Raw genomic sequence first — 15,509 nt, 5'->3', positions numbered from 1 at the left:
AACTTGTGCCAGGCAAGAAGGCCTGCCTCGGTCCCCCTCCGTTCCTCAAGGGCCCCTGCGTTCTTTGCGGGGGACTTCCCTCACCCCTTCTCCCTTAGCTAAAGTCCAGTTCGTTCTTGGAGTGACATTTCCTCCTCAGGAAAGCCTACTGCACTCCCCACCCACAGCAGGTCACTACTAGACGCTCCAGCCACCTGAATTATTACAGCTCAGTCAGTCACTCCGCCAGCGTTTGTTTATTTATTTTTTGGTACTGGAGATTGAACCCAGGGGCGCCCTATCACACAGCTACATCCCCAGCCCTTTTTGTTTTTTATTTTGAGACAGGGTCTCATTAAATTGCTGAGGCTGGCCTGGTACTTGTGATCCTCTGGCCTCAGTCTTTGAGTAACTGAGATTACAGGCATATGCCACTGTGCCTGGCCCATCAGCACTTATTGAGCGACTACTGCACACCACACCATGGGAATGAAATAGGGAACACAGCCTGGGCCCGTCCTCCCACCCCAACCCCAACAAGGTGAGCTAAGTTACTGTGGGGGCGGTGCACCATAAACCAACGGGCCCATGAACGCCATGCAAGGTAAGTGACTGAGGAGCACTAGGAAGCCCAGCCCAAGGTGGCCAGAGAAAGACGCAGGTGGGGGATGTGCCACTGTAGCCCCTGTGGGCAGGGCTCTCTGAGGGGGGACTGAACGGACAGAGGGACAACACTGTCAGCACAGGAAAGGGAAAAAACCATAGACCCTGGGGAAGGACCCAACCTGGAATGTTCCAGGAATGGCAAAGCAGAGGAGTGGAGGAGGTGTTGTGGAGGGTGGAGGGTGGACGGTGGGCGAGGGTGGGCGGGAAGGCTAGGCCTGGGCCTTGTGGGCCTAGCAGAGAAAGAGTCACAGGAGGGTCCCCAGCCGGGCCAGGGTGTGATGTGGTCAGGTGGTGGTGAGGACAGACTGAGGGTGGCGGGGAAGAGCCAGGAAGAGCCAGGGGGCAGTGAGGGCGCCTGAGGGAGGGACAGGTGCTAACTCTGGGATGAGAATTAGGGAGGGTCAGAACAAGGCCAGGCTTGGGCTCCAGCAAGAGGACGAAGGGTGCCTGGACTGAGCCAGGCACGGGGGCGAGACGGGGCCTGGTGTCAGCGGCCCTGAGCCTCTCCCTGCCGGGTGTCACTCTTGGGTCAAGGCCTGTACCCCTGCTGGGCGGGCTCTGTGTAGGCTGGGTTCAGCTCTGGGTCCCGGGCCCCAGCACGGGCTTATCCAGGGATCCGCACTGACTCCTACGCAGAGGGCGGGAGGGCCGGAACGCCAGGCAACACAGGGCGGGCAGGAACAAGGGGACCCATCCCAACGTCAGCAGAGTGTTACTGTGGCAGAAGAGAAGAATAAAATTGTTCCAATGGCAAGGAAAAAGGGGCGGTCCCAAGGCTGGGATGCGCAGTACCAGGCTCTCAGCCCACCCTCAGTGAACACAGCACCCTAGCACTGGGGAGGCTGCAGGTCCACCGTCGGTGACAACACCTGGCTCTCTGCACCCATGGTGCGCTCCTGGGCATGCTCCCTGAAGTGTGTGCAGCAGGGACAGGGCAGCCACCGAGAGGGAGAAACAGACCCTGGCTGCAACAGGAGGCGTGGAGTATGACGCCGGCAGCGCGGGCACAGACTCACAGACCCCAGGACGGACAGACAGGGCAGGCCTCCCCAGGAGTCCATTGGGTGAAGGTGGGAAGCAGGCGAGATGGCACTGGGGAAGTCAGGAGGCACACCTGGCGCACACACTATGGGGACCAGCAAGGCCCTGGGCCGCCACGGTCAAACGGGGCCCCGTGCAGGTCGTGTCAGGAGGGGACGAAGTATCTGTCCACCTTGTAGCACATGCTAACCTGAGGTGTGCCTTTCACACACTTTGCTGCAGGCACATGGCGCTGGAAATCAGTAACCATTCTTAAAAAGTGATGGCATTTTAGATGTATTTCAGAGTCAAATAACCTGGGGCCAGGCTGCTATGGGAGACGTGGGGGAAGGCAGGACAGGGCTGTGGAGTTCCCGGTGGGCACCAGGAAGGGACTGGCCCCTCGCTTGAGGACCTGCATGGGCTCCCTGTGTGGGAAGAGTATTCCACGGAGGTGGCGGGCAGCGGTGTCCCTCTTTCTCCCTAGGTCCAACCATGACCACTGGCTGCAGGGTGGGGGGCTAGTGGGGAGTTTCAGCCCAGAATGACAGGCCACTTTCGGTCACATGGGAGAGATGAAACCAGACCGGGGAAACAAGCTCCAAACTTCACACAATGCTGCTCTATCAGGAGTTTCCGGGCCGGGCAACTGGGGTAGGAGCAGAGACGGTCCCCACCTGCCATGGTGTCCCCTCAAAGCTCCACTGCAGCCTGCCTGGGATGGGGACATCCTAGAAGAGGATGGTGGGAAGGAGGGAGAGGGCCCAGCAGGAGAGGGTCACAGTGGGAGGAGCCAGACCTCGTGGATCCAAATCCTAGTCCTGCCTCTCAGTGACCCTGGGCTGACCCTGGGCAAGTTGCCCAGGTCCTCAATTCCTCCCCCATTTTTTTTTTTTTCCAGTATTGGGGACTGACAGGCAAGCACTCTACCCCTGAGCTACAACCCCACCCCCCACTTTTTTTTTTTTATACTGGGGATTGAACCCAGGGGCACTTAACCACTGGGCCACATCCCCAGTCCTTTTTATATTTTATTTGAGACAGGAACTTACTAAGTTGCTTAGGGTCTCACTGAGTTGCTGAAGCTGGCCTCGAACATGTGATCCTCCTGCCTCAGCCTCCCGAGTCGCTGGGATTACAGGCATGCACCACTACGCTCAGCATCCCTCCCCTATTAAAGGGAGACAATAATGACATCTCTGTCATTTACAGAGGCACTTAGAACAGTGCTGTTAACACTGTAACACAGGGTACTCTTATAATTACTAAACTCAGCAGCTAATGGTCTTAGACACTAAGTATTTCACCTGCTGAATATGCATTTATGTCCTCAATACAAAGCTATTTGGAAGCACCAATATTATCCCCATCTTACAGACTAGAATACCAAGGCAGAGACAGGTGTGGTGACTTGTCTGAGGTCCCCATAGCTACTAAGCTGGCTCTGGAGCTCACCCTCCTCCACCTCTACTACATCAGACAGGTGAACAGCTCCAGAGTGGAGCCAGGAAGGCCTGGGCATGAGCCCCAGATCTGTCCCTTGCTGTGGGGTTGTGGCCTATGCTGGTTGCCCCTTCTTGGGAAAGGAACATGAGCAGACACTTCTCAGAAAAGGACATTCACATGGCTTTCAATAACACCAAAACATTTCACTTCACTCATATTAAAATCAGAAAGATGATGAGGGCCCACAGTGGCAGATAACACCCATCCAAGGAGGCTCAGATGTGGAGCCGCACATGGGGTGGGAGGGTGACCTGGCGCCCCCTGTCTGCAGGGTGGAACACACTGGCAGAGCTGAGGGGACACCTCAGACCCACAAGTCCACTTCTAGAGGACGTTCATGCCACAAGCACACATGGTTAAGCATAAAAATACTGGCATGGCCTGCACAAAAGGGGGTCAGCGGAACACACGCTTGCCACAGGACGCTGGAGGACCCGCCCTGTCCTGACCCAGAACTCTGGAGAGAAAATGCCAAGGGCAGGGCAGACACGGCTGGAAGCCTGCGCCCTCAGCAGGGGCCAGGGGGCGACTCGGGAACAGACATGGCAAGAGAGGAGGGAAGGCCCCTGGGAACCAGGTGCTGTCTGGGAAGGGACCGCAGCCAGAGGGAAGTTGCTGAAGCTCATCCTTCTGGCTGTGGGCAGGTTTTCGGCGAGTATTCAGGGGACGAGGTGATCCGTGCACACGCAGCCAAAGTGCCCTCTGAAGATGAAAACGAGGAAGGAAGAAATGAGGTCAGGAACACCTGGTCCTCAGGGTCCGGCGCAGAGCCCTGGCGGGGAGATCATGAAGCCGTGCCGTGCAGAGCCAACAGCAGGGGAGCCCGGTGCCTGCAGCTGCTACAGGCCCGGAGCCCACAGGACAGCGTGCAGGAAACGGTGACTGTTAAAGCCATCAAGTTCAAGAGCTCGCTGAGGTTCTGCGCCAAGCACTGAGGTTCTGGGCTGAGCACTTCACAGGCAAGATCCCCTCAGATCCTCCCTCAGCCCCGAGAGGGGGTCGGAACGCCTCCATTTACCAGGGGAGCCCACTACTCCCCACGGGCTCCCAGGCAGGTTGAGGGACGTGCGGACTGTATGCTGGGCAGGGAAACGCCCACTACCCCACAGGTCCCCAGGGAAGGGCAGGTTGCGACCAGAGTGCCCCAGGAGACAGGCTGCTGTCAGTGGTGGCTCCTGTGCCATCTAGCATAGCTGGCTCCCCTGGGACCTGGGAGAGTTCCCTTCTGACCTTCCTTGGCCGCCCCCTACAACCTTCCTGTGGGTCAGTGTGTCTGGCAGACAATAAGTCCTGGCCCCGGATGAGTGGCTGGGACGGGAAGGGTCCCATTTCCCTGGCCATGACTTGGAAGGTGATGGCTTCCTGCCGGCAGCATCTGTAACTGCCTGCTCTGGAGATGGAAGAAACAGCTGCTGGGGACACCCCTGACGGCGTCTGGCCAGGAAGTCTAGCTCGCCACGAGCCAGCAGGCTGAAGGAGGGGCGAGGCAGCCCTGAGGAAAGAGGGACTCCGCGTCCAGAGAACCCAAATCCAGTGGGTCCCCGGGGGCTTCTGTCTAAAAAGCAGCCTGGCTAAGAAGCAAGGGGACGGGAATGGGCCCTGTCCTATCAAAGCTACTTCCAGATCACCTCTGCTCATTATGGGAAACCTACCTCCCGTAATGAGCAGTGACTCTGGGGCCCAAAGCCTGGGGTGAAAATCCTGCCTCTGTCACTTGCCTGCTCTCCAACCCGAGGCAAGTCACATACCTTGCTGGATCTGTGTTCTCATCTCTCAAGTGGGGACAGTAACATACGACTTCACAGGCCACTGTGAAGATCATGTGAGTTAACAGAATATGGGTAAAGAACTCAGACTGGGGCAGCGCAGGACCCGCCTGCATCACAGCCACCTTCCGACCCACCCTCTTCTGCATCGACTATGTGAGCAGCAGCTCCATCTTCTGTCACCATCTCCCATGATCTGCCCCTCCCAGAGAGGCCTGAACAATCTTTATAAAGGGAAACCAGAGGTTGTCCAAGTCCTCCAATGACTTGCCCTCACACAGCCCAAACCCCACCAGCCCTGTTTGTCCACCCCTCCTCTTTCCCCGCCCAGCTGCTATGATGGGCTTTTGCACTCAGACCTCAGGGCCTTTGCACCTTCTGTACCCACTACTGTTCTATTTCTGTCTACCTCCTTTCTAGGCTGGGATCACTCTTTCTCATTGACTAGATGTCCTTTTCTCTAGAAAGTCTTGTTGAATTCCCAGGCTGGGTTGGGTACTTTGCTGTCCTGGCCCTGACCCCTCTGCCTGTGGCTCTTCCTCCACAGTCCTGACCTCTCTCTGGGCTGTCACTGTCTGGGGTCAGCATGTCTGTCAGGGGCTGGCTCTGCTGGTCACATGTACAGAGTGTAGTGAGGCTGTGCCACCCCTCCCCCACCTTTACTTCCTCCCTCCCTGCCAACTCCCCAAGGAAGTTCAGGTCAGTCCAGTCTGTCACCCAAATGTCAGCCCCCGCAGCCGCTCTCCAAGGAGAACTGAATCAAAGCTGCGGTCACTGTCCTGCCCCGGAGGTAGAGGTCCAAGCCCTCCCTAGCCTGCCTCCTCCTCTGAGGTGGACCCAGCTAAGGCAGTGCCACCAACCACTTTCCAACTGTTCCCAGTTAGCCTACTGGGGTGGGCTCCCTAACACCTGCCAACTCACGGTGCTTTGTGCCCAAAGCCTGTGGCGTGAGGACAACTTCAAGCTCTGCTGGGAAGCACACGGAAAACCCCTCAGGAGGCGCAGGGCCACCACTGCAAAAGGTACAGGCAGCATTTCTCCTGCAAGGCAGACTCCGGACATAGTATACAAGGAAACCCATTCCAGAATGTTCTCTGCAACACTGGTACAGCTCCAACAGGAAACCACCAAAATGGCCCCCAAAGGTGTGAATGGATAGATAACTCCTGAGACACTATCACAAAAGAGAAATACTCAAAGGCAGGGAAAAGGCGCGGTCAGCCCAAGGCCCACGCACAGCCACAGGGAGCAAGATCCAAAGTCTAATATGGAACATGAAAAGCACAGTGCAAAAGGACACGTTGACAGCGACACCATGTCCAGGCTCAAGGGTGGTGAGCTCCACTGGCCAAGAGAGCCACCTGGGGTTTCCAAAGAACTCAGGCTGTGCCTGCCCAGAGCAAGGGAGCCGCGCCCTGATCTCACCGAGCCGGTGACTCCAAAGTGCTTGCTGTCTGTGAGACACTCAAGGAGAGTGACAGCTGTGGAGGAAGGCCCACCACCAAAGCCAGCACCACCACTGGAGGGGATGGAGGGGGCAGGGGTGAGGGGAGAAGGCGGCAGCCCCTCAGCCTTTCATGGACCCTTGGAACGTGCTGTCCTGGGCCTGGCGCCAGGTGTCTGGGTGTTCTGCTACTGAAAGCTCTGCTTTCCCACATTTTCAGTCTAGAATGTACCATAGGGTACAAATTCGCTAATAAGAAATCGCTTTCCCAAGGTCCCAGGCTAGTAAGTGACTAGGCAGGAACCTGAACATGTGGTTCTCCAACGGCAAAGTCCTTCCCTCACTTGTGCCAAGCTGGCACCACAAAGCTTTGGGCTGGGCAGCCTCAAAGGGCTGCCTGGCAGCGTGCCTGCTCCCAACCAGGCCAGGGCCGGGTGGGGGAGGGGCGGCTGCAGAGGAAGCCAGGAGGCAGGTGGAGGGAGGCTGCTCATCAACTCCGAGGCCCGCCAGGTGGTGGTGGCAGCAGCCTGATGCTTACGATGCCCTGCACGCCAGGTCTGGGACCAGTGCTCTGCATCCCGCAGGCTTCCAGGAGGCGCCCCCAGCACTGCGCTGGTTCCACAGAGGAGGAAACGCCTCGTCCCTCCCTCTCCTGCGCCCACTGAGCCCCCAGCTGGGCCTCCCCGCCTCTCACCCTGACCCTGCACCACCTCCAGGCTCCTGCTCTGCGCGGGTCACCAGGCCAGGCCTCCACTACACCCAGTGCTCTGCACAGGCTGCTCCTTCTGCCTGGGTGCTCCTTCCCACCTACCTAACCTTCAGAGCTTCCTCAAGGGACTTTCCCAGGGACAAAGGCCTCAGGCCAGGTCGAGTTGGACACTCTCCAGGCCTCATCATTGTCTGCAGAGATATCACCATGTGTCACTGGGGGGTCTGGTTAATGGCTCTGTGGGTCTTGTCCTCTGCTGCAATCCCAGCACCCAGAGATCGCCTGCACCACCAGGGCATTCTCTGCAGCCAGGCAGGGTTCAGGAACACTCACATTCCAGCAGAGGCAAACTACAAATGCGCACCCTAGTAAACAAGGCAGACCAGTACCAGGCTGGGGAGCCCACATGAGGGAGCCTCTCCTGAGGGCGATGAAAGATAGGGTGGTCCAGGGCTGGCTGAGAGGGGCAGGGTGGAGGAAAAATTCCAAGCAAAGGGAACAGGAAGGTCAAAGCCTACAAGGAGGCCTACACCTAGAGCTCTAGAGTTTGGGAGCTATGGGAACAGCAGCAGGAAATGTAGTGGGAGCCACTGGGGACCACAGGGAGAGCCTGGGGGTTCAAGAACATAGACATCCCACTTTGCACAGGGTACCCCCTAAGGACACCCTCCCCGGCCTTGAGTCCATCAGTCTCGCGGAACTCTGGGCCACCCACCAACATCCCATTCCAACAGGCCCATGGGAACCTCCCCTCCCAGATCACACCCTTCCAAGGAGACCAAACAGACACTCTGTTCTTGCCCAGGGAGTGGCCCAGCCTTGCCCAGCCTGCTGCTTCCAAAAACAGACCTGCTGGAAAAATGGACAAGGTGGAAGCCAGAGGCAGGAGCTCTGGAATCATTCGGACCCCACTTTGAATTGGCCCCTGTCCTCAACAGCTGTCTGAGCCTCTCTTTTTCTGTCTGTAAAGTGGGTTTACCTCTAGTGCTCACTTCACGGATTGTGATAGGGATGAAACAAAATCAGGCCCAGGGCACTCAGCACAGTGTGAGTCCTCATTAAACATTAACCCGCATTACGACTCTTTGAGAAGCAATAAGCCCTAGGACTCTGAGCCAGGATTCCAGAGGTGGAATCTCTGCGGCACAACTTACTCATTAGCTGACCTTGGGCAAATCACTTAAGTTCTTAACAACAGGTTAAGACCCCATAAGGTTGTAGCGAGGGCTAGGCGAGTACACAGGTAAAGTGCTGGGAAGAGTCTGGCTGGAGATCAGTGCGGTAGGTGAGTTTGCTGTTATCATTATCAATTGTGGGAGGGGCTCCCCTTCTTCCACCACCAGGAAGCACTTTTGACCCCTTTTCTGGATGCCCCTGCCCCTTCCCTCCAGCAGTATGTCCCACTGGGTTCTAGCTTTAGGCCCTCCCGAACATCAGCCCCGCTGTCAGATTTTGACCTTTGTACCCTCTAGCCACGCCCCCACCTTTTATCTCCTAAAAGACCCCCAAACCTAAAATTCATTCACCTGTCCTGTAGTTGTGGCTTTTACATCTGCAACCCGGCGTCCCTGTAGTCGTGACCTCTGACCCACGAGGCGCACCCTCCCCTCAAACGACTAACTTTGAGCCCCCCTTTTTTGAGACTCGTTTCGATCCCCTCGAACGCGCCCCCACTTCAAATTTCAAACTTTGCGCTCCCCTTCGCCACGCCCCCCAGAGTCTGCCCACCGGTCTCCTCTCCACCTCCCTCCCGTCGGCGTTGACCCCCGACCCTTTCAACACGACCCTACCCTCCACTGGTGAACTTTGACCCCCAGGGCCCCGCCCCCTCCCACTTAAATGCTCTCCCACCGCCAGCTCCCGGCCTACCACAAATCCCTGCCCTGACCGCCTGGCCTACCAGCTCGGCGCCACAGTCGCTCGCGGCCTGGCTGCTCGGCCCGGAACTCCGCGCCCTAACGCCACCTTCAGCTCTCTTGCGCCGCCGCCACCGCGGCTACTACCGCCGCCATGTTGAATCCCCAACGAACATCCGGGGCTTTCCCCCTCACCGCCCACCAGTCCCCATAGCAACGGCGCTGACCGGGCGGAGGGCAGGGCCGGCGCAGGGGCGGAGCTGAGCTCCGGGTTGCGCCCGCTCCAGCTTCTGATTGGTGTAGATTGCCCAATCGGAGACATTCGGACGGAAAATGCCTGGCGGGGATTGGAAAATTTGGAAAAGGTGCGGAGAAGCTGCCTCCCCGCCCACTCCAGTTTCTTTAAAGGGGAAATGACTGTCCTCCTGTCGCGCGCGCTCCCACCTTCTCCCAAAAGGAATTAGGGGAGGGAAGACCGCCATGGGTTAATAATCGCCAGGAACAGTTCTTAAGCGCATGTGTCAGGCACGCGGTAAATGCTTTCCTTGGATTAGCCGGACACTTAATACAGCCCTGTTTTATTTTTATTACTCATTTTACAGATAAGAATCAGGCTCAGCGGGGAGCGGGCTAGCCTAGGACCACAGGACCTAGGTAACACTTTTCCAATGACGGTCTGTGTGGCACTACTTGGTCTTCATTTTTTAAATAAGTTTTTAAAGTAATTAGTCAAAAAATGGAAAATTTAAAAAGCTTTTCATAAACTAATAAACTCGGACATCCATGGTCTTACAACCAGGCCCCCATCTTCTCACTGTTCCTGAAAACACAGCAGGCGCCCTCTCCGCTCGAGGTCGTTGCTTTGGAGGCCCCTGTGTTCCCTCAGCTCCCTCCGCTCCTCCTTCAGGGTTTTACGCAAACCTTCTCAGTAAGCTCCTTCCTGCCCACCCAACCTAAATCGGCACACTCGGCTCTCAGATGTTACCACAGCCTTCACTAGTCCGTGCTAGTTGCAGTTATTGTCAGATGTCTCTGCTGGAATGTCAGCCCCAAGAGAGCATGGAGTTTGGTCCTTGCTCCCTGCTGCGTTCCCAGGGCCCTGGCATCATTGACTTGGAAATGCTCGATAAACATTTGTTAAATGGCCTGGGCACGGTGGAGCAGCCTGTGGTCCTCGCTCCTCCGGAGACTGTGGCAGAAGGTTCACAAGTAGGTTGGGAAGTTCGAGGCCACCCGTAGCAAAACCCTGCCTCAAAATAATAAAATGAAAAGGATTGGGTGATGTAGCTAAATGGTTGAATGACTGGTGAGTCTTCAGAGATGCACTTGAATGTTTAATGCAGCTCCTCTGCCCAGCAGACTGTCTAGCACATAGTAGGCATTTCATTAATGTCTGTGAAAACCATGATGGATGCGGAGGTATGTTCTCTTTACTTGTTCCTACCTTTAAAAAAAAAATAGGATCAGAGACATACTAAAAAATGTTATCTTTTTTTTTTTTTTAAAAAAACAAGATTATAGTATCACTAATATCTTTCTATGCCATTAAACATTTTTTGGAAGATTTTTTTTTAAGAAGCATCCTATCAGTGAACTCTAATTTGTTTAAACACTCTATTCTGTTGAGCATCTATACTGTTGATACATATTTTGCTACTATAAATCTGTTTCCTAAAAAAATCTAAAGAGCTAAATATTTGTGCACAGCTCTGATTATTTCCTTTGAATAGATTACCATGAATGGAGCTGTTGAGTCAGAGGGAATGTACATTTATTTATTTATTTGCAGTGCTGGGAATTGAACCCAGGGACTTGGGCGTGCTAGGCAAGGGTGCTAACACTGAGCTACATTCCCAAATCCTAGCATGTTCATTTTGAAGATTTAATACATTTCCTGAGTTTCAAGCATTTCTATGCATCAGAAGTCATAATGCTAAGCCATTTGATTTTTTTTTTTGGTACAAGGGATTCAGCCCAGGGGCACTTAACCACTGAGCCACATCCCTCAGTCCCTTTTATTTTGTATTTTGAGATAGGGTCTCGCTAAAATGCTTAGGACCTTGCTAAGTTGCGGAGGCTGGCTTTGAACTCGTGATCTTCCTGCCTCAGCCTCCTGAGCTGCTGGGATTACAGGTGTGTGCCACAGCACCCGGCTAAGCCATTTGATTTTAACAATAGGGCTATGGTTATCCACATCTGGTTCATCCAGGAGGCAACTGAGGCAGAAACAACTTCGCTTGCTCAGTCTTGCTCATGGGGCAAACCCTTGAAATTCAGCACTCTTCTCACTGACTGCCCTCTGCTGCCTCCCCATGGCCGGAGCACACGTTACAAAATGGTGTGGTTTCCACTCAGCAGAGTCTCCTCACCAGCATTAAACGTTCTTGTTTTGGGGCTCCTTTAAAATCCTTACGGCTTACAGAATCTCTGCTTTAGAAAAAGCAAGACTAGTAGCTGAGATATGGTATCCTACCCAGGCCCCCAAGATTGGAAGAGAAACAGGCACAGTCTTTACCCCCTTGAAGCCCCTGCACAAATTTCAGGGCAATAGGCCGTAGAACTGTGTTAGGGGAAGCCCTCTTATAACTTAACTGGGGATCCCAGTTAGAGAGCAGACTCTTGGAACAATTTAGGTGACAGACCTGCCCCAAGAGCTTACTCAGGGTGGGGCAGACCCTGCTATTTCGGGACCCTGGAAGAAGAAAAATCAGACTCAAAAGAGCATCCTCCAAAGGGCTCCCTGAGGGGTTGCGTGGGGGTGACTCTTAAAGGATGGAAACAGGTAAAGAGGGAGAGGAGGATTTAAACTCAAAAATAAAAATTATAAATTTCACTATATCAAGGAAAAGAAATCACACTACATGGGTAGCAAGCAAAGCTTTCTGTCCTTCATATGTAGAAAGCATTTGCAAGTCAATATGAAAGGAAAGATTTCTATACAACAGAAAAATAGGCCAAAGATATGAACAAAAATACAGAAAGCAACCCAAACAATAAATAGGAAAAATGGAATTGGTGAATAAGCAATGAATGAAATACATACCAAAACTGATCTTTTTTAGGTATCTTGGGGGGGAAATATAAAATATGTTTTTTGATACTAGGGATTGAACCCAGGGGTGCTTTACCACTGAGCTATAACCCAGCCCTTTTTATTTTCTATTTCCAGACAAGTTGCTGAGGCTGGCCTCTAATAATTTTTGATCCTTTTGCCTCAGCCTCCCAAGTTGCTAAGATTATAGGCATGCGCTATTGCACCCAGCTCAGAAAAAAATCTTTAAAATGTCCTAATTGGTGCTGGTAAGAATACAAAATAAGAACCACTCTTAAAATAAAAAAAAATATTTTAAAAAGCCAGTCTTACACTTCACTTGTGAACTGTGTTTCAGGCAGCCTTTTGGTAATATTCATCAAGTCTAGGAATTGATCTGAAAGGGAAAGAAAGACAGCAGAGTGCAGGGGTGCGTGCCTATAATCCCAGCATCTTGGGAGGCTGAGGCAGGAGAATCATAAGTTCAAGGCCAGCCTCAGCAACTTAGTGAGATCTGTCTGGAGGATGTGTGTTGATAAAGTGACTCTTGGTTCAGTCCCCAGTACCAAGAGGCGGGTGGGGAGGTGTGTGGGTATGCACAGATATTCATCACTGGTAAGCACTATTTTAGTAAGAATTTTTATTATCATTGGTTTTGATTATCATAGTGCATTTAAATCCCCTCTCATCTAACACTTAGATTTCTTCCCATTTTCCCCTAGTTCCCTATGCCAGGCCCTCTCTAGACATTCTGCCTACCTTATTGTATTTAATCCTCGTTTGTCTATGGGATGGGATCTTTAGAACCACTTAGCAGATGAGGAAAAAGAGGCCTGGTGAGAAGTGGAACACAGCCCACGCTTGAGAACAGCTCCGCGGCCATTTTAACCGGGAAGTCCGGCTTTAAAACGGATGCTCTCAAAGGCACTTCACTCTCGCGAATGCATCCCTTAAACGCCACCGGGGAGGTTGAATGGTGACAACTGGAAACACTGCTGAGCACGCGGTGTCACAGGCCCTGTGCTGAGCACAGACCTACAGCCTCCTTTATGCCCACCACATCTCTAAGCAGTATCTTAGCTTTACTCCACACAAGTGCAAATAGAGGCCCAGAGAGGGTAAGTAAATTCTCCAAAGTCACACAGGCAGCCTGGCTCTGTGGGTCTGGGCTTCTGATCGCTTCTCTTCTTTTTCAGAGAACAAATGCTCGAGAGATAGACAATAAATACATGAATAGATAAAATCATATAACTTGAGGTGATGGGCAGAATTAAAAAAGAAAAATCCAGGCAGCCGTAAAAAGACTGGGCAGTGGCAGAGCGCTCGCTTCCCACTGTGGGACTCCAGGTCCCACCCTGGCACTAGAGAGAGCTTCCTCCTAATCCTCCCTCTGCCCCAGCTTTAAGCAACCATTAATCCACTGTTGTTGCCATAGATGAACTGCCCTTTCCCAGAGTGTCGAATGGATCATACCGTGAGTGGCCTTTTTAAAAATCTTTTGCTATTGTTGTAGATGGACACAATACCTTTATGTTATTCATTTATTTTTATGCGGTGCTGAGAATCAAACCCAGTGCCTCACACATGCCAGGCAAGTGCTCCACCACCGAGCGACACCCCCAGGCCCTGTGAGTGGCCTTTTGAGACAGGCTGCTTTCTCCCAGCCTTGTACGTTTGCAATTCCTGTCTATTAAGAATTCTTTGCGCCAGACACTATGCCTGATGCCTGTAATCTCAGCGGCTCAGGAGGCTGAAGCAGGAGGATGGGAAGTTTGAGGCCAGCCTCAGCAACTTAGTGAGTCCCTAAGCAACTTAGCAAGACTCTGTTTCAAAAGAAAATATAAAAAGGGCTGGGATGTGGCTCAGTGGTTAGGCCCCCTGGGTTCAATCCCTGGTTCCAAAATAAAAGGGAGGGCCGAGGAGGGCGTAGCTCAGTGATAATTTGCCTGACATGCACAAGGTCCTGGATTCTATCCCCAGAACTGCAAAAGAAAAAGAAAAAAAAAAAAAATGCAATAGTGAGATGGTGTTATGCCCATGTTAGTTTCAGCAGGCAGGAAAAGCAGGTCACGAGCCCTCCTGTGTCCTGCAATGGCACTGCGTTCCATCAGCGCCACCTTCCAAAGCCTCCCTTGGCTTTGCCCGGCAGAAGCCCCCGCCTCTCCTGCCTGCAACCTGGAACCTCCTGCGCATGTCATATAGATGCCGCGACACAATGAGCCCCTCCCGCTTGCTTCCCCCGCACCCAGCTGTGGGAGCTCCCGGGACCAGGGCCGGGAGTGCCCCAGATCACTGTCATTCCTGCTTTTCCTAATGTGCTTCCTGCGCCAGGCGCTTTGCTTAGCCTTGTACCCTGAGTTCCTGTTTCTTCCGTCAGTGGGTCAGGGCATTTATTGAGCACCTACTATATGTCAGATCAGAAACTGCCCCTTCTGATGAAGGAGACCAAACATAAGTGAAACGTGCCTGCACACCAGGTCACAGAGCTAAGTGTGCTCAAGAAGGTAGAGGGAAGAAGTGGACGGAAGAACTCGGGGGGCTGCTTTATGGTGTTTGAATGCTTCGTGGTGCTGGGGATGGAACCCAGGGCATGCTGGGCAAGCGCTCCAACACTCAGCCACACGCCTGCAGCTGGGGGGCTGTTTGACCTGAGGCGATCAGGGAAGGTAACACTGAGCAGACCTGTAGGGAGGGAGCCATGTGGATAAGTGGGGAACGGTGTCCTGGCAGGGGGAACAGCCAACGCTAAGGCGAGAGGAGGAGGGCGCGAAAGGGGTGAGGACAGGGAGGGGTGGGGGCTCATGGGCCACCAGAGGACTCCGGCTTTTAGTAAGTACAATGGAGCCACAGGACGACTTCCTGTAAGGGATGAGACCTGACACAGGTGTTCCACGTCCCTTTGACTGTGGTGAATGGCCAGTGGGGACAGGACAAGGGTCATGGCTCAGGAGATGGCGGGAGTGGAGAGTGCACAGAATTCACTGCGAATTGGTCCCAGGGTGTGAGAAAAAGAAGAGTGGAGGACACCAAGGCTGTGGAACCCATTTAATCCCAAGATCACCCCACAGAGTGTTGCCGTCCTTATGTTACAAATGAGAAAATGGAGGTTCAGAGAGGGTGGATCACTTGCCCACAGGAAGTGCAACAGCAGAGACTTGACTCCAATTTCTGTCTGGCTCCAGTGCCAGGCCTCTGCCCTCTGCGGACTTGGCCACCCAGGCATGTCTGCAGCCTCTCCCAGCCTGGGACAGACCCACAGGAGGCCCAGCTCAGCCTTTAGCGGCAGCCTGCAGTGAGACTCCACAGTCCTGGTCCGTCCCTCCCGACACTCCCTCCTTCCTTGTTAGTCACCTGGGTTGGACGACCGACCACTTCCCCGGCTGCCTGTGGGCTCCCAGTGGTCATAACTGGGCTGATTCATTGCTGTCCCGATGTCACCTGGCCAGAGGCTGCCATGTGGTAACCTTCACTCATGTGATGAATACTTATGAAGCTTCCATCTGGTGCTGGGTGATTCTGGGGTGCAGCCCCG

General features: G+C 53.7%; 1 protein-coding gene across 3 annotated transcripts in view; it reads right to left on the bottom strand.

Moving 5' to 3' along the window:
- The window catches only part of PAK4 (p21 (RAC1) activated kinase 4), a 39,429-nt gene extending 30,283 nt beyond the window's left edge, over positions 1-9,146 (bottom strand). For 2 of the 3 annotated variants that reach the window (XM_079119344.1, XM_079119349.1), the window contains exon 1: positions 8,991-9,146. The gene's annotated coding sequence lies outside the window, so the exon portion shown is untranslated. The other variant, XM_079119348.1, reaches the window with a different exon arrangement.
- Between the last annotated feature and the right edge of the window lie 6,363 nt (positions 9,147-15,509).

Source organism: Sciurus vulgaris (genome assembly GCF_902686455.1).
Source record: "Sciurus vulgaris genome assembly, chromosome: 17".
NCBI classification, from domain to species: Eukaryota; Metazoa; Chordata; class Mammalia; order Rodentia; family Sciuridae; genus Sciurus; species Sciurus vulgaris.
The sequence above is the reverse complement of the archived record's forward strand: the minus strand, read 5'-3'. Positions and strand labels throughout refer to the sequence as shown.